The 24,797-nt window shown below is 41.5% G+C and overlaps 1 protein-coding gene across 9 annotated transcripts in view; it reads left to right on the top strand.

Annotated features, from left to right (window-relative positions):
- Positions 1-24,797, top strand: part of ACVR1 (activin A receptor type 1) — a 140,916-nt gene that overhangs the window by 17,173 nt on the left and 98,946 nt on the right. For 4 of the 9 annotated variants that reach the window (XM_077956174.1, XM_077956178.1, XM_077956179.1 and 1 more), the window contains exon 2: positions 6,922-7,014. The exons of the other annotated variants lie outside the window; for them this stretch is intronic. The gene's annotated coding sequence lies outside the window, so the exon portion shown is untranslated. The remainder of the gene's footprint in view (positions 1-6,921; positions 7,015-24,797) is intronic. 9 annotated transcript variants of the gene reach the window in all.

Genomic DNA, 24,797 nt, shown 5'->3' with positions numbered 1-24,797 from the left:
CTGATGTGGTCTGTAAGGTGGAATAGAGTAGGAAAAGGAGAATCTGATAACTGCAGGCAACCTGGGGGTACATGATGATCATGTTACTGGAAAGGGGTCCCAATCCAGACCCCAAGAGAGGGTTCTTGGACTCACGCAAGAAAGAATTGGAGGCGAGTCTATAAAGTGAAGTCTAGTTTATTAAGAAAGTAAAGGAAGAATGGCCCTTCCGTAGGCATAGCCCCCCAAGGGCTGCTGGTTGCCCATTTTTATGGTTATTTCTGAATTATTTGCGAAACAAGGGGTGGATTATTCTTGTCTGCCCTTTTAAGACCATATAGGGTAACTTCCTGACATTGCCGTGGCATTTGTAAACTGTCATTGTGCTGGTGGGAGCATAGCAGTGAGGATGACCAGAGGTCACTCTCATTGCCGTCTTGGTTTTGGTGGGTTTTGGCTGGGTTCTTTACTGCAACCGGTTTTATCAGTGAGGTCTTTATGACCTGCATCTTGGGCCGACCTGCTATTTCATCCTGTGACTTAGAATGCCTGTCTGGGAATGCAGCCCAGTAGGTCTCAGGCTTATTTTACTCAGCCCCTATTCAAGATGGAGTTGCTCTGATTCAAATGCCTCTGACAATCACATAACAGAGCAGGAAGGTGTGGGGAATGCAGCAAGGTGACAGGCTCTATTTGAGAGGACTTGGGATGTCCAAGTAGAGCTGTCTGGTGGGTTGTCAGAAGAAAAACAGACGGGGCATGCTGGCTTATGCTTGTAATTCTAGCACTTTTGGAGGCTGAGGTAGGAGGATTGCTTTAGGTCAGGAGTAGGAAACCAGCCTGGGCAACATAGCAAGACCCTATCTCTATTTAAAGAATTAAAAATAGGCCAGGTGCAGTGGCTCAGGCCTGTAATCCCAGCACTTTGGGAGGCTGAGGCTGGGGGATCACCTGAGGTCAGGAGTTCAAGACCAGCCTGGCCAACATGGTGAAACCCCGTCTCGACAAAAATTAGCAGGGCATAATGGTTATGTAATCCATAACCAATAGTAATCCCAGCTACCCTGGATGCTGAGGCAGGAGAATCTCTTGAACCCGCAAGATGGAGGTTGCAGTGAGCCGAGGTCGCGCCACTGCACTCCAGCTTGGGTGACAGAGCGAGACTGTGTCTCAAAAAATAAAAATAAAATTAAAAAGAAGAAAAACAATTAATATTTAATAGCTTAGAGAGGAGAGGGCTAGATAGAGATGAGAGCCTCTACTTCTTGGTACAGGAGGCAGTAAAGTTCAAATGGGGATCAGAAGGTCCCTGAGAAAGGGGAGAGGGTGGATCTGTCCCCTTGGTCCAAGGGATGAGTTCTTGGAGAAGGACGTTGAGAGAAGAGTCTGGGAACAGCCTGAGAGGTAGGAGGAACACAGAAGAGAGGCTCCTATCATCATAGAGAGGAAGGGAAGGCTCCTCCCAGGTAGCCCTGAGAACCCAGTAAGAGAAGAGCTCAGGAGCGTGTTTTGTTGGAAGTTAGTCATCATTAGTAGTGTTTGTAAGTTTAGCATAAAGAAGGAAACCAACTTTTCGTGGGTTGAGAGGGAGGAGACCACTAGATCAAGTGACTTTTTTTTTTTTTTAAGTTTTTACTGAAGAAAAAGCCTGGCATAGTGTGGGACCTTAGGGAATAAGTATGGGTTTCTTTGGGGAGTAGTCATCTTCTGGTTACTCATGAAGTTATGTCAACAAGGAAGAAAAAATTACAAGAAACATTCACATATTCACAGAAAAAGTGCCAGAGTTACCTGGGGCCCCATAAAATCCGTTTATTTTCAAATCATAACCTCTCATCTTTTCTCCCCATCTTCCCTAAAGTTTGCTCTGTTATTCTCTAGACTCAACAATCTCAATTTCTGAATTGATATTCTTGTAAATGTCATTAGGATTTCTTACGGTGCTGATAAGGCTGCTTGTGATTAAGTGTTCAACCTTTGTCTATATGTGGTGCACATTTCTGGAAGGCTTTGTAGTTTACCAAAGCAACACTGCATTTTACATGATCCTCTTAATAACCTTGTACAGGAGGCAGGGCAGAAAATGATATTATTTTATTTTACAGGGAGAAAAAAGCCTTTGAGGTTTAAATATATTAAGGAGAACCTGCTAATGATGAATGATTTAGTGATGGATCCAGGGTGCAATTCTGGTCTCTCCGGTACAGTATTTCTTCCTTATGGTGGAGGAGGATGGGGGAAGGGTATCTTCTTTTTTTTTTTTTCCAATTAGTTTATAATTTCCTTGAGGATGGGGACCATGTGTTCATTGTTGAGACTGTGGGTGTTGGGGATGGGTAGGAGAGCCCTTTGGTCCAAGCTTTACCACACACAAGGACTTCACATTGTCTTGATATTACCTTTGTATCACAGAATCCCATAAATATCCAGAATTGTGTATTTTCTTTTTCTTTCTTTTTTTTCTTTGAGTCAGGGTCTTACCCTGTCACCCAGGCTGGATTGCAGTGGCACAATCATGGCTCACTGCAGCCTCAACCTCCTGGGCTCAGGTGATCCTCCCACTTCAGCCTCCTGAATAGCTGAGACTATAGTGCGTACCACCACACCTGGCTAATTTTTGTATTTTTTTTGTAGAAGCGGGGTTTCACCGTGTTGCCCAGGCTGGTCTTGAACTCCTGGGCTTAAGCAATCCGCCTGCCTCAGCCTCCCAAAATGCTGGGATTACAGGCATAAACCACTGTGCCTGGCCCAGGATTCTGTATTTTCAACAGGATTGAAAGAAGGTAGCATGGATCCTATAACTTTGAACTTGCATCTCAGTATTGGACCATGTAATTATCTTGAGACCAGCCCGATAGTATTGCTTGGCCTGTTTTGTAAATATTTAAAACATACACAGTTTTTGTCATCCTGTTTTTACATTTAAAAAACATTTTTTGATACCAGAAATCATCTATAGTGGAAGTGGCCCAAACCTCTCGACTTCAAAGGGACCCTTCTCTGTATGTGCATGGAAGGACCTGAAAATGAACCAGCCCCTGTAACAAAGCTCAAGTCCAGTAAAGATGATGTTTTGTAACCACCATAGGGCTCACCACAGACACTTAATAAATACTTGTTAGTTTGAATTGAGGGAGGTGTTGTTTTGTGTTAAACATTCTCCACATTTATCACAACGGACCACTGACAATTTTTAATTTTTTGTAATGATCTTTCCCATGAGTCATTAAAGATACGGCACTAGGATTTGGGGAAGGGGAATGATGAAAGAGAATACAGAAATGGAATTGGCAAGTTTTAGGACAAGAGATGAGAAGTTTTGAGTGAGTGAATAGTTGAAAGCGGGAAGGCATTGCTCAGGGGAAACTGGAAATAGGTGGAGGCACTTTTAAGACGGCAGACCACGGGTATATGAGGATGAGACAGGAGTAATGCAGAGCTGATATCTTAAGGGGGAAACTGAAGGCTTTTTTTCAACTTTAATTATAGCCACAGGATAAAAGCACATTATAGCACTTTTTTTCTACCTCTACTAAGGGCTAGGAGGATATAATCTGTCTCGTAGAGTCTTGTCAAAGAATCTGCACTTCAGACTACATTGAAATGTATTTCTTTTTAAGTTTTTGGGGTGTCGCAGGTTGAGGAAGAGGAATAAACATTTGATTCCTTGTGTTTACATTAAAATTTCAAGCTACTATTTCATGATGAAGCGAGGAACTTTTTAGTCATTGAAGAGATTTAGGCGGATGAGTTAATGTTTGGTCATCAGAAAATGTAGCATGAGGAGCATGTTTCTCTTGGGAGGAGAAAAAAGCAAAATATGAGTCAGACAAAAACATCAAGTCATTTCCCGCCACTCGATGCAGCCACCCTTTTGCTGAAGGACCATCGACCCTGCAAGTCTAATTCAGACAGTGATGACCACTGGCATTTGAAGCAGACTTCACAGTTTATAAAGCTCTTCCCCCTGAAGGCCACTCACAGTGTTGCTGACTCTTTGTATAACATTGGCACTTCTGATGAGGCGGGCACAAGTGAGTTATTCTTCTGGGGAAGGTGCTTTGATTTAAAACCTAAAAATGCCATCTGTAATCTGAATGGGACAGAGTTTTCCTTTGTGAGGGCCCATCAGTTATTCATTGACAATGACATGGACTGTCACCCAGTCTGGAGTGCAGTGGCGCGATCTTGGCTCACAACTTCCACTTTCTGGGCTAAAGTGATCCTCCCATGTCAGCCTCCTGAATAGCTGGGACCACAGGTGCAAGCCACCACATCCGGCTAATTTTTTTTTTTTGTGTGTGTATATATATATATATATATATATATACACTTTTTTTTTTTTCTTTTTTAGAGACTAGGTTTCATCATGTTGCCCAGGCTGGTCTCAAACTCCTAAGCTCAAAAACGTCTGTCCTCCTTGGTCTCCCAAAGAGCTGAGATTACAGGTGTGAGCCACCATGCCTGGCCAGTTCGTTGGCATTTCTGAAAAACGCTAAAAGGCAGTAAACTAGCCTGTAACATTGGGAGAGTGTGAGGTTTGTCTTAGATACTTATTTTATTTTTGAGATGGAGTCTTGCTCTGTTGCCAGGCTGGAGTGCAGTGGCGTGATCTTGGCTCACTGCAACCTCCGCCTCCTGGGTTCAAGCGGTTCTCCTGCCTCAGCCTCCTGAGTAGTTGGGACTACAGGCATGCACCACCATGCCCAACTAATTTTTGTATTTTTAGTGGAGATGGGGTTTTACCATGTTGACCAGAATGGTCTCCATTTTCTGACCTTGTGATCCACCCACCTGGGCCTCCCAAAGTGCTGGGATTACAGATGTGAGCCACTGCACCCAGCCTGAAAAAGATACACATTTTTTTCATTTTGGGTTTGCCAATATGATGGCAGAACACTGTCATTGTCTTCCTGTGTCTCTGTTCTTGATCTTTCAGTGATTTTTTAATGTTGTGTTCCATTTTGCTGGGTATCAAATTATCACCAAGTCTTTGTGCAAATCCAGAGAGGTAACTAACTAGAAATATGTGTGTGGAAGATAGGTATGAAATGTTAGGAAAAAGAAAATGCTTCTTCCTAACTTTTTTTTTTTTTAAACTCCTTTGGGGTCTGATTGATTCATGCTTTTTTATTTGTTGAAATTTTTTGAATACTAACTATGTGCTAGGCTCTGTGTTGATTATGTGTTGGTGACACTGAGACCAAAGGTGCTATTCCTGGCTTCAAGAGAATTCATGGCTTAGTAAAAGGAACACGTAAATCAGTGGTTACAGTACAGCTTGGCAAATGCGGGTGTGCACAATGTACAGCAGTGACCCAGAGGGGGAAACCTCACCCGCGTTGGGGAGAAGGATGTAGGGAAGCTTCTGATCCTAGAAGGTATTACGTGAGAAGAATAAGTAGAAGTTAGCCTGGTAATGTAGAGGAAGGGCATTTTAGCGTAGGGAAACTTCATTGTAAAGATAGAAGGCATAAGAAGAGCATAGTACAAGCTGGGAATGCAGGTGTTTTAGTTGAACTGCAGCTTAGGGTGCCTGTGGGAATTGATGTGACATAAGGCTGGAGAGGTGGGTAATGGCTATGTCATGAAGACTACTTATTGCTTCCTAAACAATTCAGGTCTTATCCTGAAATATGCTAGCTAGGATTTTAGGCAGGAAAAGGATCTGATTAGATTTGGATTTTGGAACAGTTATGAGCAGCAGCTATAAGAATATTCTTTTTCAATGGTGTCTATTCATCTATGCTTTAGACTGAATTGTGTCCTTCCCAGTTCATGTGCTAAAGCCCTTACCCTCAGTGTGCTCCTATTTGGAGATGAGGTCTTTGGGAGGTGATTAGGTTTAGGTGAGGTGATGAAGGCGGGACCTTCCTGATGGGATTAGTGAGCTTGTAAGAAGAGATACCAGAGAACTTGCTGTCTCTTTCCTACACGAGAACACAGCAAGAAGGCTGCCCCTCTGTTAGCCAGGAAGAGGGCCCTCACTAGAACCTGACCATGGCATCCTGATCTTGGACTTCTAGCCTCTAGAACTGTGGGAAAGTAAATTTCTGTTTAAGCCATCCGATCTGTGATGTTTTATTATGGCAGCCTGAGTAGACTAATACAATCTATTTATTATTTGGGTAATTGTGAAACTAGGAACAGGAAGAATATTATAGTAATTCAAGTAAGTAGCAATAATTTGGCTACTGTCTTTTGTTTTAAAAATATTTGGGCATGGAACAAATCATTATAACTGAACTTCTAGTTTTGAGATCTTATGGTTAGGATATTACTAGCTATAATAAGTTTTATGAGAGAACCTTCTCCCTTGAACATCTCCACATCCTACCTTTTATTAAAGTAATCCACTGATTCCCTTCACTATAGAGGCTTTGGGTCTTTTCATTGTCTTCCGGTCAGCAGGTTGGTACAGCTGAACTCTCAGTACCTAGTGCCTGAGTGTTGAATCTGTTAGCCCTCTGCTTTATCTAATTTTGATACTATGACATTTATAGTGTTTTAAAGGAATCTTCTGTATATGGTTTTAGGAGTTCTGTGGGAATTAATACCATTTAGAGGATCATGTAACTATGGCAGATGATGTTTGTGATGAAATTGGTACCTATCTTGTGTATGTTTGAATAACTATTTAAAAGAGAATATTTTTCATAGTTTTGTTTTTATGTCTGAAGATCTGTCTTAAACATTTTATCCCGTACTTAACTTGTATCCGATATTTGAGTCTAGTTTCCCTTTCTTTTCCCAAGGTCTTGCTCTTTTTTTTTTTTGAGACAGGCTCTCGCTCTATCATCCAGGCTGTAGTACAGTGGCATGACCTCTGTTTACTGCAGTCTCCACCTCCCTAGTTCAAGCAATTCTCCCATCTCAGCCTCCCTGTAACCGGGACCACAGCCATGTACCACCACGCCCAGCTAATTTTTGTATTTCTTATAGAGATGGGGTTTTGCCATGTTGCCCAGGCTGGTCTGGAATTTCTGAGCTCACGCGATCCACCCGCCTTGGCCTCCCAAAGTGCTGGGATTACAGGTATGAGCCACTGTACCTGGCCTATTCTTTATTTTTTAAACTCTGTCCTTTCTCCCCAATTCTCTCTAATTTGTCCTCTTTATTGGCCTTTTCTCTTGAGTTTAGAAATAGGCTTAAGTATTCTGTTCTTTAAAAAAAAAAGGTGTTTTGACGCCTATACCTCTCATAAGCCCCTTCCTGAGGAAGCATTTTAAAAAACGAATCCACATTCAATGCTATTGCCTCTTCAGCCTGTAGTCTTCTTCAGAACATAATAATCTTACGTTGCTCCCATTCATTCAATGTTTTGGAAGTGCCTACCAAACGCCAGAACTGGGGTGTGTGTGTGTATCTTTGTTTCCCTCCCAGGAGGCCTCTTTTTAGTGGTAGGGTCACAAGATTGGGAGGAGTTATTTAGCCCATCTCTCCAGTGCCTGCATTTGCTCTGCATTATACCCTCTGAGTGAATCCTCAGCCTTCACTGAAATTCTACAAAGTTAGGGGATGCAGTATTTACTAGGAGCCCACTCTGCCTTTGGACTAATCTGACTGCCAGAGGGTTTTTTGATCTATAATGAATTTTGCTTCTATTTATCCTTTGATCACAGTTCTTTTCAGCTATACAGAATATAGAGTATAATAGTATTTTTACATGATTTGAGCTGTCATATTTACCCCCAATATCTTTTTTCTAAGAATGTCTTCATAGCTTCCATGGGTCTTCACCATCCTGCCTGCCTTGTTGCTTATACTTCTGTTTGATTGAGTCTTTAAGAATTGGTGTCTAGAACTGATTGTAATATTCCTGACTGGGTTTTCTCTCCTCTGATTTTTTGACTTCCATGCTTGTATTATGCAGCCCAAGCTGCTATATTTCAGATGGCCACATGGTTCTACTTGGAGAGTTGATCACCAACGGAAATCTCAGTTTTTTTCCATAGATGATACTGCTAGGTCCTGTCTTCCTCAGCCTCTCCTTGTCTGCTTATACCCTTGTCTTTTATTCCCTTTACTGCATGTGGGATCTTAAATTTACCTTAAGTTAACTTTCAGTTTGCTAGGTCCTGCCCATAGCAGTTTGCATTGGATTCCATTTCTGTTATTTTAGGGAAGATGTGAGTTTTTCTGAAATAGTACCCTTTGAATGTAGTAACTTAACAGATCTATCTGATCTGTTAAGATAGATCTGTTAAGTTAAGATGGATCTGTTAAGATGGATCTGTTAAGTTAACAGATCTACTAAGTTAACTTTTCTTTTTATTTTTGGAGACACAGTCTTACTCTGTTGCCCAGGCTGGAGTGCAGTGGTACGATCTCGACTCACTACAACCTCCGCCTCCCAGGTTCCAGCAATTCTCGTGTTTCAGCCTCCTGAGTAGCTGGGATTACAGACATGCACCACCATAGCCAGCTAACTTTTGTATTTTTAGTAGAGACGGGGTTTCACCATGTTGGCCAGGCTGGTCTCAAACCCTTGACCTCAAGTGATCTGCCTGCCTTGGCCTCCCAAAGTGCTAGGATTACAGGTGTGAGCCACCGCCTGTGGCCAAGTAAACTTTTTCTTTTTCTTTATCTTTTAACTTTTTACTTATCTTGATCACAAATATTTCATAAGACATGTTGTCAAGTCTAGATGTGTATGTTCCCTTGAACTGCCAGCTTAGGAATCTTAACGAGAAAAGGAAACTGGGTTAATCTTGTATGATTTGTTCTTACTATTAGGGTTCGCAGGGATTACTACTTTCTAAGTGTTTAAAATCCATTCTCAAGTATTGCCTGGGACTTGTTCTGAGTGTCTGTAGTCTGTTGGCATTTTTCCCTCTTTTTTTTTGAGACCAAGTCTTGTTCTATCGCCCGGGCTGGAGTATAGTGGCATGATCTCAGCTCACTGCAACCTCCACCTCCCAGGTTTGAATGATTCTCCTGCCTCAGCCTCCCGAGTAGTTGGGACTACAGGTGTGCCCCACCACACCTAGCTAAGTTTTGTATTTTTAATAGAGATAGGGTTTTGCCATATTGGCCAGGCTAGTCTTGAACTCCAGACCTCAAGTGATCCGCCTACCTCGGCCTCCTAAAGTGCTGGGATTGCAGGCATGAGCCACCACACCCGGCCTTCTCATTTTAATTTTTCTAAAGTGTCTTCTGAAGCATCTTGTTCCTTTCTGACTTCATTCTTTGCTGACCTCTTTTCCCCAAGTTTTGGAATTCTCTGAGATTGCTTTTCCTCTCTCTTTCAATCTGTGTCTTTTAAGATTCTCTATGCTTGCATTGTCCAGTAAGGTAGCTACTAGCCACAGTCAACATAGAAATGTTACTGGCTTTAAAGAATCTACTGATTTCAAGTTGAAAGCCAGAACAGGAAACGCTGACACCTGGGTAGAAGGTTAAGGTTGACTATTCCAGGAATCGAGAGAGGAGCACGAAAGTGGCCACAGTTTAACTAGTTATACTTGCATGTTGGCTGTTGCCAGGTTATCTGTATAGGTTCCTGACCCCTGTCTCCTGCTAACAATAAGTCATTATTGCAAATAAAGTAAATATTAATAAATATATGTGTAGAGTATTTTTAATAAAAGCCTATGTGTAGTGTGCCAAAAGATAATGAGCTTTGGAAACAAAGTAAGTTCTTAAATTGGCAGTTTCTACACCTGATTCTGTATAGTACTGCTAAACTTGCTAGGTTATTCAAATACTATATAATAATGTTTGTAGGCATTTCCTAGTGTTTGGATATTTTCTGTAAGCTACAGTTTTGATATATACTACTGTACTTCACATTTTTTATTAAGCAATTTAAAAAGATGTTTATAATAGTGAATAAACAGTATTGGAAGTATTTGAAAAATAATTTATGATTTCAGAAATTACAGTTTTTTCCCCCAAATTTTGAATATTGATATTGATAGAGAGTTTGAAACAATAGTACATAGTGCTTGTCCAAAGAACTATTTATTTCTTTTGATAATATGATAGGTACAGAAATTGAGATAGTGTTTAGAGATTGTTATGGTAATTTGATATTGCCATCAGTACTTGTGATCAGTGGATTCAACCCACCGAACAAGGAGTTTTACAAAAGTATTGGTCCATTACAGATGGTAATTTTGTTGTATAAGTACTGGTCTAGGTGAGAGGTAGTGATTTCTTGAACCAGACTTGGAAGTATGAGAAGAGATTGGTTGGAATCAGGATATACTTTGAAGATAGAGCCAGTGGGATTTGCTACTAGATTAGATGACAGATTATTCTAGATTATCTTTCCCTCTAAACTGCTTCAATTTATAAAATGGGTGTAGTTATGACAGCAACACTCATTTTTGTTGTAGCTGTGTCAGATGTTTCTTTGAGCTTGCTGGAAATCCCTTATGTTCATTACTGCTAATATCATCTTTCTAATCCAATCATGTAATTCCCTTGACTTTCAACCATCAACTGCTCACCATTATAGATAAAAAAAAATATTAAACTGCTTAGGTTGACTTTTAAGATATGAGGTGCATCTTCTTTCAGACTGTTTTCCATATCCTCTGTTGCTCCTGACAATAGCCCAACTAGACTGCCTGCTGGTCCAGTCAATCTCTTTCTGCATAATAAACTACCTCAAACTTGATGGCATAAAACGACAACCATTTTATTGTGCTCACAGTTTAGTGAGTCAGGGATTTGGAACATGCACAGCAAGGACAGCTTGTCTCTGTTCCACAATGTCTGGGGCCTCAGCTGGGAATTCTTGAAGGTTGGGGGCTGGAATCATCCAAAGGCTCATTCACTCGCATGTCTGGCGGTTGATGCTGGCTGTTGGCTGGGAGCTCAGCTGGGGCTGTCAGCTGAAACACCTACATGTGGTCTCTCTGCATGGGCTATTTTGAGCTTCCTCAGAGCATGGCGGCTGGGTTCCAAGAGCAAGTGTCTCAAAAGACAGGAAGTGGAAGCTTCCAGTTTCTTAAGATCTGGTTCTGGAAGCTGTTACAGTGTCACTTCCACCATATTCTGTTGGTCAAGCTGTCACAGAGCCCCATTAAAGAGGAGGAGATACAGATCCCACCTCTTGATGGGAAGAGAGCCAAAGAATTTGAGGGCCATTTTAAAAAAATCAAATGGGGTGGTGGGGGGGGTATTTTAAAATGGCCACATCCTACTATTCACCAGTCTTCTCTGTCTTTCTGAGTCTCTGTCAGCTGCTCCCTGTCTCCACTCCTCACCCCCTCCCCAGTTCAAACTCCATCTCTTTCTCCATGCAGTCTTTGTCATGTCTCATCCTCTGGCTAAAATCAGTTTTTCTCTCTTCTGTGTTCCCATAGCATTACTGTTTGTAATTCTTCTGTGGTAATTTTTCAGTGTTTTTCTTTCTTGGTAGATTATAAACTCTTTGAAGGTAAGAACCATGTCTTGCTTACCTTTGCATATCTCATAGCAGGTAAGTTTTTTGAATGGAACTTTCAATATCAAACTGAGTCTCACATCTGACACCCAGATGGGTTGGGACTTAACAGTGGTTAAACAGAAAATATAATGAGAAAATTTAAAACATTCCTTAAAAACATCGTTTCTGATGTTGTATTTTAAGACTTTTGAAATGAACTCTCTGTTGTGAGTAAAACTTCTAATTTTTTTCTCCTTTGGCCATAAAATTAAAAGAGATTAACTTTTTTTCTGATATTATCAACATCTTCCTGCTCAGGTCAATCTCTGATAGGCATGCCCTAGTGTTTTTTTGGTGAACTTTAGATCTCAGTCCATTACTGGATCAGTTTAGGGAGTCACACCCAAGACTAGAAATGAAAGGAAATTGAAGTTTTGAATAAAGCTTATGAATTGCAAGGGTAAGAATTGTTTTATGAAATTTTTGTTTCAGTTTTATATGCATGTGTATAATAAGTTCAAATATAAAATAAGTATTAAAAATCTTTGAAAGATACTCTCTTATGCAGCCTCATTCTAAACTGTTGATGTCCTGGTTCATTTCTTTGGCTTTTTCTTTTTTAGCTTATTTCTTCTGGTGTCCTTTCTGAGGGCTTATATATGTACATATTGATTCTGGGGACCATACACACATGTTCTATTAATCTTTACCTATCTAGCCTCTTTTTATAATAAACCTCAGTTTCCCAGAATGACATATGTTGCTTTTTCTCTTCTGCTTTGGAGACTTTACACCTACTCTCCTGCCCTCAAGAGGCCAGGAGGTGGAATTAGCTTATTATTTTCTTTTTTCTTTTATGTTTTTATTGAAGTATAGAATCCATACAGTGAAGTGTACAAATCTACAGTATACAACTCAATAAATTTTTGCATCTGTATTTACCCCTATAAGTATCACTGCAGATGAAGATGTAGAAACAGTTTCATCAATCCAGAAGGGGTCAGTTTATTCTTAAATTATTTCTGGAACAAGGTGGTGGTGTGGTGGTGTGAGTAAATTAGTAGATTCTCTCTGATTTCTTCATATGGCATATGTAGGTTATAATGTTTAGTTTAGAAGATCGCAAAGGTCTGAAGCAACTGAGTTAGAAAGTGTTAAAACAGGGAAGTGGGATGTTGAATGTGAGCTTTGGCAGAATTAAATGGGACGAGCTTGAGTGAAACAAGGGGAAAAGCAAAGAGGAGTCATATCACGAAGAATTCAGGAGAAGCAAGGTTTATTTGAATTTCAGAAGGGAAAACATAAAACTTAGTTTGCCATTGCTGCTGTAACAAATCATGACAAATTTAGTATTTTGAAACAGCACAAATTTACTTTCTTCCAGTTTTGGAGGCTCTCGGGAGAATCCACTTCCTTTGGCTTGTGGCTCTTCCTCCATCTTCAAAGCACCTTCTTTCCATCTCTGTTTCCATCGTCACACTGCCTTCTCCTCTCTGAAGTTAAATCTCCATGTCTGTTTCTTAAAAGGACACTTGTGATTATATTTAGGGCCTACCCGGATAATCCAGGATAATCGCCGCATCTCAAAACTCTTAATTTAATCACATCTGCAAAGTCCCTTTGTCACATAAGGTAACATTCACAGGTTCTGGGGATTAGGGCATGGATACTTGGTTTTGGTTTTCAAGGATCTTTATTCATAAAGGGAAGGTCTGCTATATATTTCCTGCTAGTTCATTCTCCTTTTTAATGCTAGATTAATTTTTCTAAAACAGCACCTTGTACATTTTACTTCTTTGCTCAAACATCTTTGGTGACTTCCCATTGGCTGATACAATTATTAGGGCCTAGATTGACATTCACGTGGCTATTTAACCCCAAGTCACATTTCAGGTTTTTCTCCTCCTCTTTCATCATGGATGCAGCAGCATGCATTTTCTCATTGTTGCCCCCATGATTGGCTTGTCTTTGCTTGCTGTGACTCTTCCTCCTGCCTGTGGGGCCCTTACCCTCCCTTCAAGGCCTTCTCAGCAGCATTCCCCTAACCATCTGTATTAGCTTCCTAGGGCTGCCGTAAGAAATTACCACAAACAACAGCAATGTATCTTGCAAAGCTGTGGAGGCCCGAGGTCTGACATCAGGGTGCCGGTAGAGCCATGCTCTAACTGATGGCTTTAGAGGAGACTCTTTCCTAGCTCCTTTCAGCTTCTGGTATCTCCAGGTGTTTCCTGGCTTGTGGCAGCATGACTGCAATGTGTGGCTCCATCTTCACATGACCTTCTCTCTGTGCCTCTCCATGCGTCTGTCATAAAGATGCTTGTCATCAAATTTAAGTACCACCTACAGAATCCAGGATGATCTCATCTCAAGATTCTTAAGTTTTTTACATTTGTAAAGACCCGTTTCCCAAATAAGGTCACACTCACAGGTTCCAAGGTTAGAACGCAGACAAATTGTTTGGCAGGATACTGTTCAACCCACTACACTACCTCAGTCAGCAGTCATAACTTATTTCTGTGACCTCTTGACATGACTGGCATGCCTACACAACTTATTGGGAACCCATCATCTCTATCTTACTATTTTTGGATAATTCTCACCTCTTTCACTAAACCATAAGTCCTTGTCTTAGTCCATTTGTGCTGCTATAACTAAATCCCTTAGTCTGGGTAATTTATAAATAATAGACACTTATTGCTTACAGTTCTGAAGGCTCCAAGATCAAGGCGTGGGCAGGATTTGGTGTCTGGTGAGGGCTCACTCTGCTTCAAAGATGGCACTTTCTTGCTGTGTTCTCATATGGTGGAAGGGGGGCCCAGGGAGCTCTATTTTTTATAAAAGCACGAATCTCCCTAAAGACTTAATCACCCACCAAAGGCTCCCTGCCTCTTAATAGTATCTCATTGGGTATTAGGTTCCAATGTATGAATTCTTGCGGGGGCACCAACCTTCAGACCACAGCAGCCCTTGAGGTCAAAAGGGTTTCTTTTGCTCTGAAACCCTCAGTTCCTAGCAGGGTGCTTAGCTCTGTAGTGCTTCAGAAGCAGCATCTATCAGATGATCAACTGTTTTTTTTCCTTTTTTTAATAAAATGAAAGGTGTCAAGTAAAAATCCTGGTGTGATTATCAGAATTTTATTTTGAAATATCACAGGTGATTTTTCTCATTGCAAGTTTCTTTTTTGTTTGTTTGTTAATTTCTGGTACTTTACTTTTGGTGTAGAGTAACTGCTTTTGATTGTCTGGAACCTTAAGTGAGTAGGGAGCAGAGCTGCTGTTGGAGTAGCCAAAGCTGAGAAAGGCCTCTGCGGGGAAGTGCAAACCCAGTGGGGACAGGGTGGGTTTGGAGATCGGCCAGATACAGCTTGGAAGGCTTGGGGGCCGAGCTGTCACTGTTACTTGGGAATTTGTCTTACCTGGGTGGGCTCTTGGAAGTCTTGATCCTCACTGGAATCCTTTCCAGTGGGTTCTACAAACCTGGAAGACACTCTTGTGAGCACTTGAACTTGATCTCCCACAGCACAATTGGAGGGCCATGCCGAGGGCGGCCCCCAGCCTTGTTTTCCATAAGGAGATGATGGTTTCACAATGTCTTCTGCATGACAGGGCCTCCTTTGCCTGCCCTGTAAGCACAGCTGCTCTTTGAAGCTTACCAGTGAGCATGGTTCTTAGGCTGTTTTCCCAATTATTCTCTTTTCTTTATTTGGCTTAATTTCAAGATTATCTGCGAATAGCTCCTTTTTTCTTTTTTGTCTTTGAATGGATGCTGGCAGTCTAACCCCATTAAAGTTTAAGTAGTGCTCTCATGTTTTTTGTATTAAGCATTTGAAGGTGACTGATTTTCAGCCTTTGGTATGTTCAGGCTAATATTCAATGGTTATCTTCATTTGGAGTTTTACTATATCCATGAATCCTAATATAACTGCTCAGGTCTGTGCAACATAACCATTACTTACAGTGCCAGTATTCTATTGCGGGGTTGGCCTAGAAGGTACATGTTAATCCTTTCCCATGATATCATGGGAGAAAAGAAAGGCTGGAAAAGAATGCAGAGACTGTGACATAATGTGTAAGAATGGCCTATGGTGTCAGGCAAGTGTGGGTTTGAATCTCATTCTGTCACATCCCAGCTTCGTGACATTAGGGAAGTTACTTTTCTTCTCTGAGCTTCAGTTTTATCGTCTGCGTAATGGAGATGATAATTGCTGTTATGTCATTATGTGTGTTGGGTGGATTGAGTGTGGTAATATGGATGCAAATCTCTGTCACAGTAGTGTCTGGTACCTTAGAAGTGTTCAAAAAACTGTGGCTGTTATTATTACTCATTTTTTAGGGAAAACCAAGGCACTAGTGATAATTATGGAATGTTTCCAAGTCACCCACAGTAAAAGTCTTTAACTTGTGGGATTTAGAAAACAGACCATTAGTGTGTTGAGTAATGCAGTATTGAATATGTCAGTTACTACAATCTGGCTCTATGGTATTTATTTGGTTAGTTTGCAGAAAGATAGACAAATGACATGAATAAAAGCACACTTATTGACTTTCTTACTGATCTGAAGCATTTATCATGCTGGCTGTGTAAAGCTATACTTCCTCTAAGTTCAAGGCCTCTACCTCCAAACTCAATGGGAGGATAGAATTTAGAGTATAGTTTAATTATTGGTGTTAAATTTGTATTCTTAAGAATAATTTTGTGACTGTTAAAGTCTGAGAGGTTTATTCTGTATCACATGGCTTTTATAATAGAGATGTGATTAAATACATTCTTTGTGCTAGGAAACCTGGTATCTGTACACTGCCTTGCTGGTTTTCAGATCAAAGAAAAAAATCATAGTAGGTGAACCTTAGAACAGTCAGTCACCTGCCTAGAGTTAATATTTTGGATTAAAATTACATTCCTTAAATTCCTCTGTGTAGCAGATTATTTCTGAAATTTTCCGGGGATGGGGGAAGCAGGAACATAAAATGCTAGAAATTGAGTAAATTGCGTCATCTTTGAACCTTAAATATTGATGTTGTAACTGGATGTTGAAGACTTTGCCAGAGTTCATTGATTCATAAGTTGAAGAGTTCCTCATGTAGGGTCATGTGTTCATACACGGAGGAAATCTTCTAAGATCTTGGAGTCTTACAGCGGGAGATACAGGGCTAGATGCATGAAAGAACTTCCATGTGGAGTCTTCTGCCTGAATGTAAACTCTGAGGGCAGGAACTTGATTGCATTTGCTGTCATACCTCCAGTGCCTAAATCAGTACCTGGCTCATTGTAGGTGCTCAGTACCTCCTGGCCAAGGGCATGAATGAATATGGGAAGGAAAGGCAGTGAACTTGCTGTGGTTCAGAACACTTTCTGTACTCTGTACTTTATGCAGTTTATTTCTGGCTTGGCCTTTGTTAAGGGTCAGGAAGTTGGTTGGAAGAGAGATCCATCCACATGTTGGAACATCAGCTGTGTGCCAGCACTGTGCCAGTCCTGGAGATGAGATGGTATAAAAACCTTTTCCAAGGTCTTCTTCAGTATTGGACTGTTGGGGCTTCTACTTTTTCTTTTGACAGTGATTGTAATAAGGGATGTTTCCCTAGAATGACTTCCACTAAAGTAGCAGAGTGATCCCTGAGTTCAGGGGATTGGATTATTTTTATTTATTTATTTATTTATTTTTTTTTTTGAGATGGAGTGCAGTGGTGCGATCTGGGCTCAATGCAAGCTCCACCTCCCAGGTTCACACCATTCTTCTGCCTCAGCCTCCCGAGTAGCTGGGACTACAGGCGCCCGCCACAGCGCCTGGCTAATTTTTTAAAAATATTTTTCGTAGAGACTGGGTTTCACCATGTTAGCCAGGATGGTCTCGATCTCCTGACCTCGTGATCCACCTGCCTCGGCCTCCCAAAGTGCTGGAATTACAGGTGTGAGCCACCGTGCCTGGCCAATTTTCTTTTTTATAAAGAAATGGGGTCTTGCCATGTTGTCCAGGCTGGAATGCAGTGGCTATTCACAGGCAAGATCATGGTACACTATAGCCTCCAACCTTGAACTCCTGGGCTCAAGCGATCCTCTTGTCTTAGCCTGCCTAATAGCTGGCTCTACAAGTGTGTGCCACTGCTCCCAGCTCTGGGTGGATCTTTAACCGTGAGTTTTAAGTCAGTCCTGACAATTTTGGTTCATTTTATTGTCCCTGAGAAGCAGCTAGGTAAATGCGGTCGTTAAAATACATATCTAAGCAGTCTTAGTGGCCTTCTTGGGCTTCCTTTTGCTCCTCCCAAGTTAGAAGTCAGGGCAAGTCCTTCCCCCTGCTTCATCCCATCCCCTTATAACTTCACATAAAATAATGACTATAAAGATTTGAAATCCCTATGATTGTGTTGAAGGAGAAGGGTTGAGAGTGAGTGGGTCTTATTTTCCTCCCTACCTTCCTTGTCAATTTTGAGCCTGTGTATTCTATAGTTTTTTTTTTTTTCCTTCTCAGTATCAAACTGAAATCTTATTTATATCTTTTTCAACTTTAATATCCCCACTTTTTGATCTTTGGAGATTAGAAGCCAAGTATGGACAAGAGGAGAGTGGCCAGGGCATTGAGTAAGCATGTATGTACATTTCGTAATTTTTGCCATACCTGGTGGGTTGTGCTGAATTTCTTGGGCAAAAGGCCTGAAGTTCTGTTACCACCAGGGGAACAGGAATTATGGTTGCCATCAGGATCACAGCCAGGAGTCTATTTATAGTCTGCAGTGAGTGGCTGTGAGCCCACCATGGTTCTGAATATGCCTCCTGCCTTAAAGTTCCCAGTGTTCTTGAAGCGGACCCTGCCCTGGCTGGCCAGACAGTAGTTAATGATAAAGTGGACGGCTGCAGGATGTGGCGCGTGATGGCCTTGGCGGCTCACAGCCTGCAGGTGCTTGTGCTTTGGCTGACCTGAACCCAGCCAGAGAGCAGGTGCTCCCTGCCCCCATGCTGGCTTCCTGGCCTTTCTCTGAGCTGGCTTCACTGACATGGAGCTGATGGACCACTCGCTAACCAGAGTCCACTTTCTTTATTCCACATATGCCATGTCAGGTTAAGATTTATAACAGGTCATGAATTTAGCTTCCTCCTCTCTCTGAGTTCAGGTCGAATATCTAGATTTGCCTTGCAAAAAGGGCCAAGATCAGCTGACACTTTGCACCTTTTAGCTCACATTAAGGTATACGGACTGGAAGGAAAAGGTGAAAAAATAAGTTCTCACAAGAAATAACCAAGAATGGAAAACTTTTTTCTTGCGTTCATAGCAATGTATGATATGCGTATTTATGTTGATTCTTGGATGCTCTAATGGTGGAGTGATAGTTTATGCGTTCAGTTCCTTTTGCAGGTGATGGAAAACTACGACCCAGACGAGCCTTAGTAAGATGAACATGGAATGGCTGCCATTTTATGGAGTCCAGGGTAAAACAGGTTTTAGATCTGGGTTGACTCAGGGCTCAAGCAGTGTCCCTAGAGCCCTGTGATTTCCCCTCCAGTTTCTCCTTTGTCAGTTCCATTCTCAGCAGGTTCTCCTTTCATGGTAGCAAAATGGCTCTGGCATATCCTACATTCAAGTATAATGAGAAAATCACACCTTCTTTTCTAGTAGTTCCTGTAAAATCCCAAGAGTCACTCTGGGTGGGTTCAGGCCATGTCACACCCTGCAATCCAGTGCAGTGTGATGATTTCCAACCACACCTCAGCACACAGAATACGAGGGGGTGTATCCCAGACCCAGTTCAGGAGTTGTTGCTGGGAAAGAGGGGGAGGAACTGAGGAAGCATAGAGTTTCTACAGAATGATTCCATGAAGCACATATTGGGGACTTTCGTTCTCATAAAAGAGCACTGTTCTTGGGACCTCATACAGTGTTGCTTGGTTCTCAAAAAGTACTAAGTTCTTGTGTGGTTTCTGGGTAAGTCTGGCATCCCCCAGAAGCAGGGAGCCAGTGATTTTGCTGATGCCCTTGGGATGTTCACTGCAGGGTACCAGATTACAGTAGGTTGTAATGCCCAGGTAGTTGTGTGGTATGACATTAGATGAATTAGCTTTCCCTGTACACCATTACATTAAAGAGTGTCGCTGGACAGCTATTCTCAACATATGTTTTGTTTGTCTCTGAAAACACGTGTTCCATTTCTCTCTGACCATTCAGATTCATTTTGATGACTGTCTTGTCAGCTTGGGGCTGGGGAGAGGGGAGGACAGGCTTCGTTCTGGCAGTGCTTCAGGCTTGGAGCAGCATCCTGCAGCCAGCACCATAAGCTGTATAATTTGTCCATGGAGGCCTATGCATTATAGAAATGAAAATTCCTTCTCTGACAGCATTCATTGCTTAGCACGCAGCAATTTGGCTGTCAGAAACAGCTGGCCCTGCAGGGTGGGACAATAGAAAGGCGAGACCCGAGAGAGGCCAGTGCTTACTCAAGTCTCCCACTGTGAGAGGATCAGGTTACTGAGACTGTCATTAACAACAGACTGCAAGGGGCTCTGGGCACAGCTTCCAGTGAGCAGGAGCCTGTGGCTCAGACAGTTAGTGATTTTCCCCTGTTTTGCTGAATGGAACAAAAATAAATAAATTAAAAATAAACCATTAACCTTTGCTGACACTCAGTTGTTCAGTTCTGATTGTGTCTTCTACTGGGTGATGAGCATTTCTGGGGAAGTAAATCCCTTCTAACCTAAGTATAGTTATTGGTGCATTGCAGAAAACTCAGAAGGGAGTGGGGCTGAGGGGCAGGATGGATTGCTTGACACCTGCATGTTAGAGGGCTGTAATTTTTGGTTCTACTTACCTAGAAACAATGCTGAAAGGACCAGTATTGGAGACCTTATGAGGCAGGTTTAAACATGAAGTAGAAATGGGGTTGTGCATTCGCCCCAGATGTACATACTTGGAAGAGCCATGCAGCAAGCGGAGGAGAGGAACAGAGGAGCTGTGTGGCTTGACCCTCCTCGGAATCTGCAGTGTGGCTGGCTCTGTGTGCTTCCTGTATTGATTCCATGACTCACAGAGCATGAGCTAAGCAGAAAGCATACTTAAACTACAGAGGAGACAGCTGTCTGTTACAGGAGGACATATTTTCTGGGTTTAATGGCGCCACATTTTTCCTAATAGTTTGTACACTAGAAATGTACTTACTAGTAATGTCTGCTAAAGGGTCTTTATTATTTTTTCCTTTTTGAAAAAAAAAGACATTCTTTAAAAAATCACCTTCTAAACATTATTCTTGACTTATTTCACAACAGGACTTCCCATGTAGGAAAACAGTACCAACATTTTGTTTTTCTCTTTGTACAATAAGCAGCTTTTCACTGTGGGTTGTTTTTTTTCCCCCACCTCTTGATAGCAAGGGTCTATCGGAAGTTTAAAGCAATGCAGCGGGAAGTACCTTGCCTTTTTGAAGCGAATAGCGTTTCAGAGATATTGGGCGGCTCAAGGTTAGTTCGCCTGTTGGAATTCGTTTGTTGTTCAGTGTGGCTGGAACTGTACTTTCTCCTGCTCTCCCTCTAAATCTGTTTCGCTTTTACATGATAGAGGCTGAAGTTCCCAGATGTTGTTTGGATTAAAGAGTGTGTGTGGGGAGGGGGGAAAAAAAAAGCTTTCTTGATGATAATAACAGAGTCAGACTGGCTGGTTCTGTACTGACAGGAAAATGGAGAGATAAAAACTCCATTAATGGTGTGTGCATTGCCTAAGTAGCCAATAAAACAATGCTGTCCTCACTGGAAGCCGGTCCCAGACTGGCAACGCTTCGTGCCAACTGTAGGAGACAACAGCTGCAAAGAGGGGCAGAGAATTCGAGTCAAGAGTCCACGTTCAATGACTGGCTTGGGGGGCAGTTCTTTTGTTCTCTTCCTCCTCCTCCTCCTCCTTCTCCTCCTACTTTTGCCCATTTTCCTTGATGAGCCCCTCTTAATGCTCACTGTTCCAGAAATTGAACCACATCTGATTAAAACTTAATGGTTACTCACAGAATGAAGTTGGCTGGTAGTTTCCAAGCCTGTTTGTCTGGTTTCCTTTGAGTTTGTGACAATAGAAATTGTTATTTTGTATAAAATGTATCTAAGGGTTACAGTCCTTAAAGTTTGACAGAACAGTCACTTATCACAGATGTACTGCTCTGTTTTCCCTCAAATATCTTTAAATTTCCATGCTCGAAAATAAATTAAAAAATTAAAATTTTTTTTTTTTTTTTTTAAAAGCATCTCATTTTAGAAGAAAATGGAAAATGGCAAAGGCTTGCTTTAGTCAGCTTTCATTCTATGTGTACTTCCTGAACCCTTTCTCTGAGTGAAGCTCTCTTCTGTGACGCTGGGCCAGGTAAGGCTATGTGCAGAGGAGACCTGACTTTGGGAACTTACTGTCTCTTGGTCAGGTAAATCCTTTGATCTCCAAAGGGAAAGAAAGACATGCTGTTTGCATGGTTTAGAAAAGCATCCCTGTAAATTCAAAAGAGAGATGAGCTGATTACCTAGCCCTGCCTCTGTTACACGTGAGTGTAAAATTTAAATTACTTTGACTTTTATTCATAATATACATGGGGAAGGGAAAATATATTTGAGTGTTTATCTTTTTGCCACATCCTGTGCTACGAACTTTATATATATTAGGAAGTTGGTATCTGTAGCCTCATTTTACAGGCGAAAGAAACGTAAATCTTAAGGAGCTCATTTACTCAAGGCTGCAAAGTCTGTTCTTCCTGTTCATAGGTGCAGATGTAATGAAGGACATGATATGAACCAATTCATCTGGTATTTATTGCATGTAATTACAGTAGGCATCCAGAAGAGGAGATGGAGTGTTCTTTATCTAGTCCCTTCAGAATGCTGGTGTCATGGGGGAAGGGCACACACTACTTTTAAATTCTGGAAGCCTTATAAATCCTGGAAGGCTTCATAAAGGAGGAGAGACATTAATTTATCTTGCAGCACACCCCCTTGAGTGTGCTTATTGTGTCAGGCACCCTGGTAGGGACTGGGGACTCAGTGCTAAAGACGACAAAGTCCTTCTGTTGTCAGAAGGTGGTGGTGATTTCCTGGTGGGCAAAGCCGTGGGAGGGGAGAACAAGGGTGGGTATCCAAGTACGCTGGAGGAGATGAATCTTGAGAAAAGTACCTGGCGAAGAGCTCAGCTGGGAGTGACGCTTGTCCAGGTTTCCTTCCTGAAATGGAGGACTTTGTGCGCAGATATAAGGTGGTGGATAAAATGTGTAGGAAGGAGCAATAAGGAATGCTTTTAGGTACAACCTGTGTTTCCTTTTTGGAAACCCCATGTGAATTATGAGCTGTCTCAAGGTTCCTGACTGCGGACCTCTCACTCTCAGGCCACGCCAAGTGGCCAGTGGCCACAGTATCTCAAGCCTGGTTTCTTCTCTCATCACTAAAGATGGCAAAGTAAGGTCATGGGCAAACCTTGTTCTTACAGAAAAGCCTTTATGTTAGGCATTTCCAAAAAAGTATTTGCCTCTTCTGACACAGTTTTAATTTACACGGCAAAATAGGGAGCCTGTTCTGAGGAAATACGACTCCCCATGATGAATATTAGATATTGAATGGCCTTTAACATGTCATGCATGCATTACTGTGCCAGCTTGTCTTTTTCTAAATGTCAGGTCGTCACTGTTAATTTTATATGTTTAAAAGATTTGGGTGAATTCCAGGTGTAACACTTTGGTTTTCATTTTTACATTTCATAGTAGTTGAAAGGCTCCATGGTATTCTTGATAGATGCTTGTCTGCGTCCATATTGATGAAGAACAGTAGAGTATATTAAATTAAAGGTTGTTGGCTGGTTGGTTGGTGGTGACTTGCTTTCTGTTTTCTGTTCACTAGATGATGCTTGGAGGATGTAATCTTCATACTGGTTATCAATCTGAAGGTTTCCCTTTGTTCTGTCAGTAAACCTTACTGGTTAACAGATCCTTGTTTTTAACCACTGGTTTTCAGCCCTGCTGTGGGGCAGAGCTACACTGCAGTCCATTGTGAGTATTGCTAAGTAATTTATTATTCATTATTGAGGTAAAGAAATTTTGACATACATTGGAGCTGATTCAGCACAATACTCTCCCATGCGTTCCATTATGTCTTTCAGAGTGAGAAAAAAATGGAACTCAAAGGCAAGTCAAAGTACTGTATGTTTTAGTTAGTAAAATACATTATTAAGAAAAAGAAAAATTGTTAAGGAAAGGAAAGAAATGAGTATCACAGAAGTCAGCATTATGGTTATAAGAGCATCAATAATATTAATAACTTATCCTTTAATGGTGCTTATATCATGTTCTGTTCTGAGTGCTTTACATATATTAACTCATTTAATTATTATGCTAATTCTGCAAGGCAGGTATAATTTTTAATCTAAACTTTTCAGATGAAGGGAATGAGGCACATTAAGTTAGCTCCTGAGGCCTGAAAGGTAGCACACACGTGGCAGGACCACAGTTCTAACTGGCTCAGTTCTGGGTTTTCACCACAGTGTAGGGGAGGAAGGGGGCATAGTGGTTGAGGACACATGGGGTGCGGTGCGGTGGGGTGTGGAGTGCTGGCAGTTTCCTAGAAAGGAAACATCAGGATCTTCACTAAAGGTTTTAGTTGCATTTTTAGTATATATGGATTGTTTTAGTCCATTTGGGCTGTTATGACAAAATTCTAGAGGCTGTGTAGCTTATAAAGACCCGATGTTTATTTTACGCAGTTCTGGAGGCTGGGAAGCCCAAGATCAAGGCACTGGCAGATTCAGTGTCTGGCGAGGGCTTCTTAGGTCATAGTTGGCATCTTCTTGCTCTGTCTTCACATGGTGGAAGGGATAAGGTAGCTCTCTGGGGTCTCTCTTATAAGGGCACTAAATCCACAGGAAAACTCATCCCAAACTCAAACCTGGACAAGCGTCACTCCCAGCTGAGCTCTTCGCCAGGTACTTTTCTCAAGATTCATCTCCTCCAGCGTACTTGGATACCCACCCTTGTTCTCCCCTCCCATGGCTTTGCCCACCAGTCATGATTTAATCACCTCCAAAAACCTCACTTCCTAATGTCATCCCATTGGTGACTAGGTTGCAACATATTAATTTGTGGATACAAACATTTAGACCATAGCATGGATTGAATATATATAGTCCTATGCTATATGTTTTTATATATATGAATATATTTGTTTATTTGATATACATCTACATGAATTCATACTGTATTTGAGAAATGGCAGTATGAATGGCATGTGTGTGTGATATATATAGCTCCCTATTCTTGCTGTTTGATGTGTTAATACAATAAACCCCACAGTTGGGACCCATCCATCTACCTCTAGAGAAAGAGCATAATCACATATGGAAGCTTTTTTCAACCCTGGAATGCCCCTACCTCTGTGGAGCATTCACATTTATTTGCCTCTTAAAAAAATTTTACCAGGCTGGGCATGGTGGCTGATGTACAGTAATCCC

This window comes from Macaca mulatta, chromosome 12, assembly GCF_049350105.2.
Source record: "Macaca mulatta isolate MMU2019108-1 chromosome 12, T2T-MMU8v2.0, whole genome shotgun sequence".
NCBI lineage: Eukaryota > Metazoa > Chordata > Mammalia > Primates > Cercopithecidae > Macaca > Macaca mulatta.
Note: the sequence above shows the minus strand (reverse complement) of the source record. Positions and strands in the feature narration are given on the sequence as shown.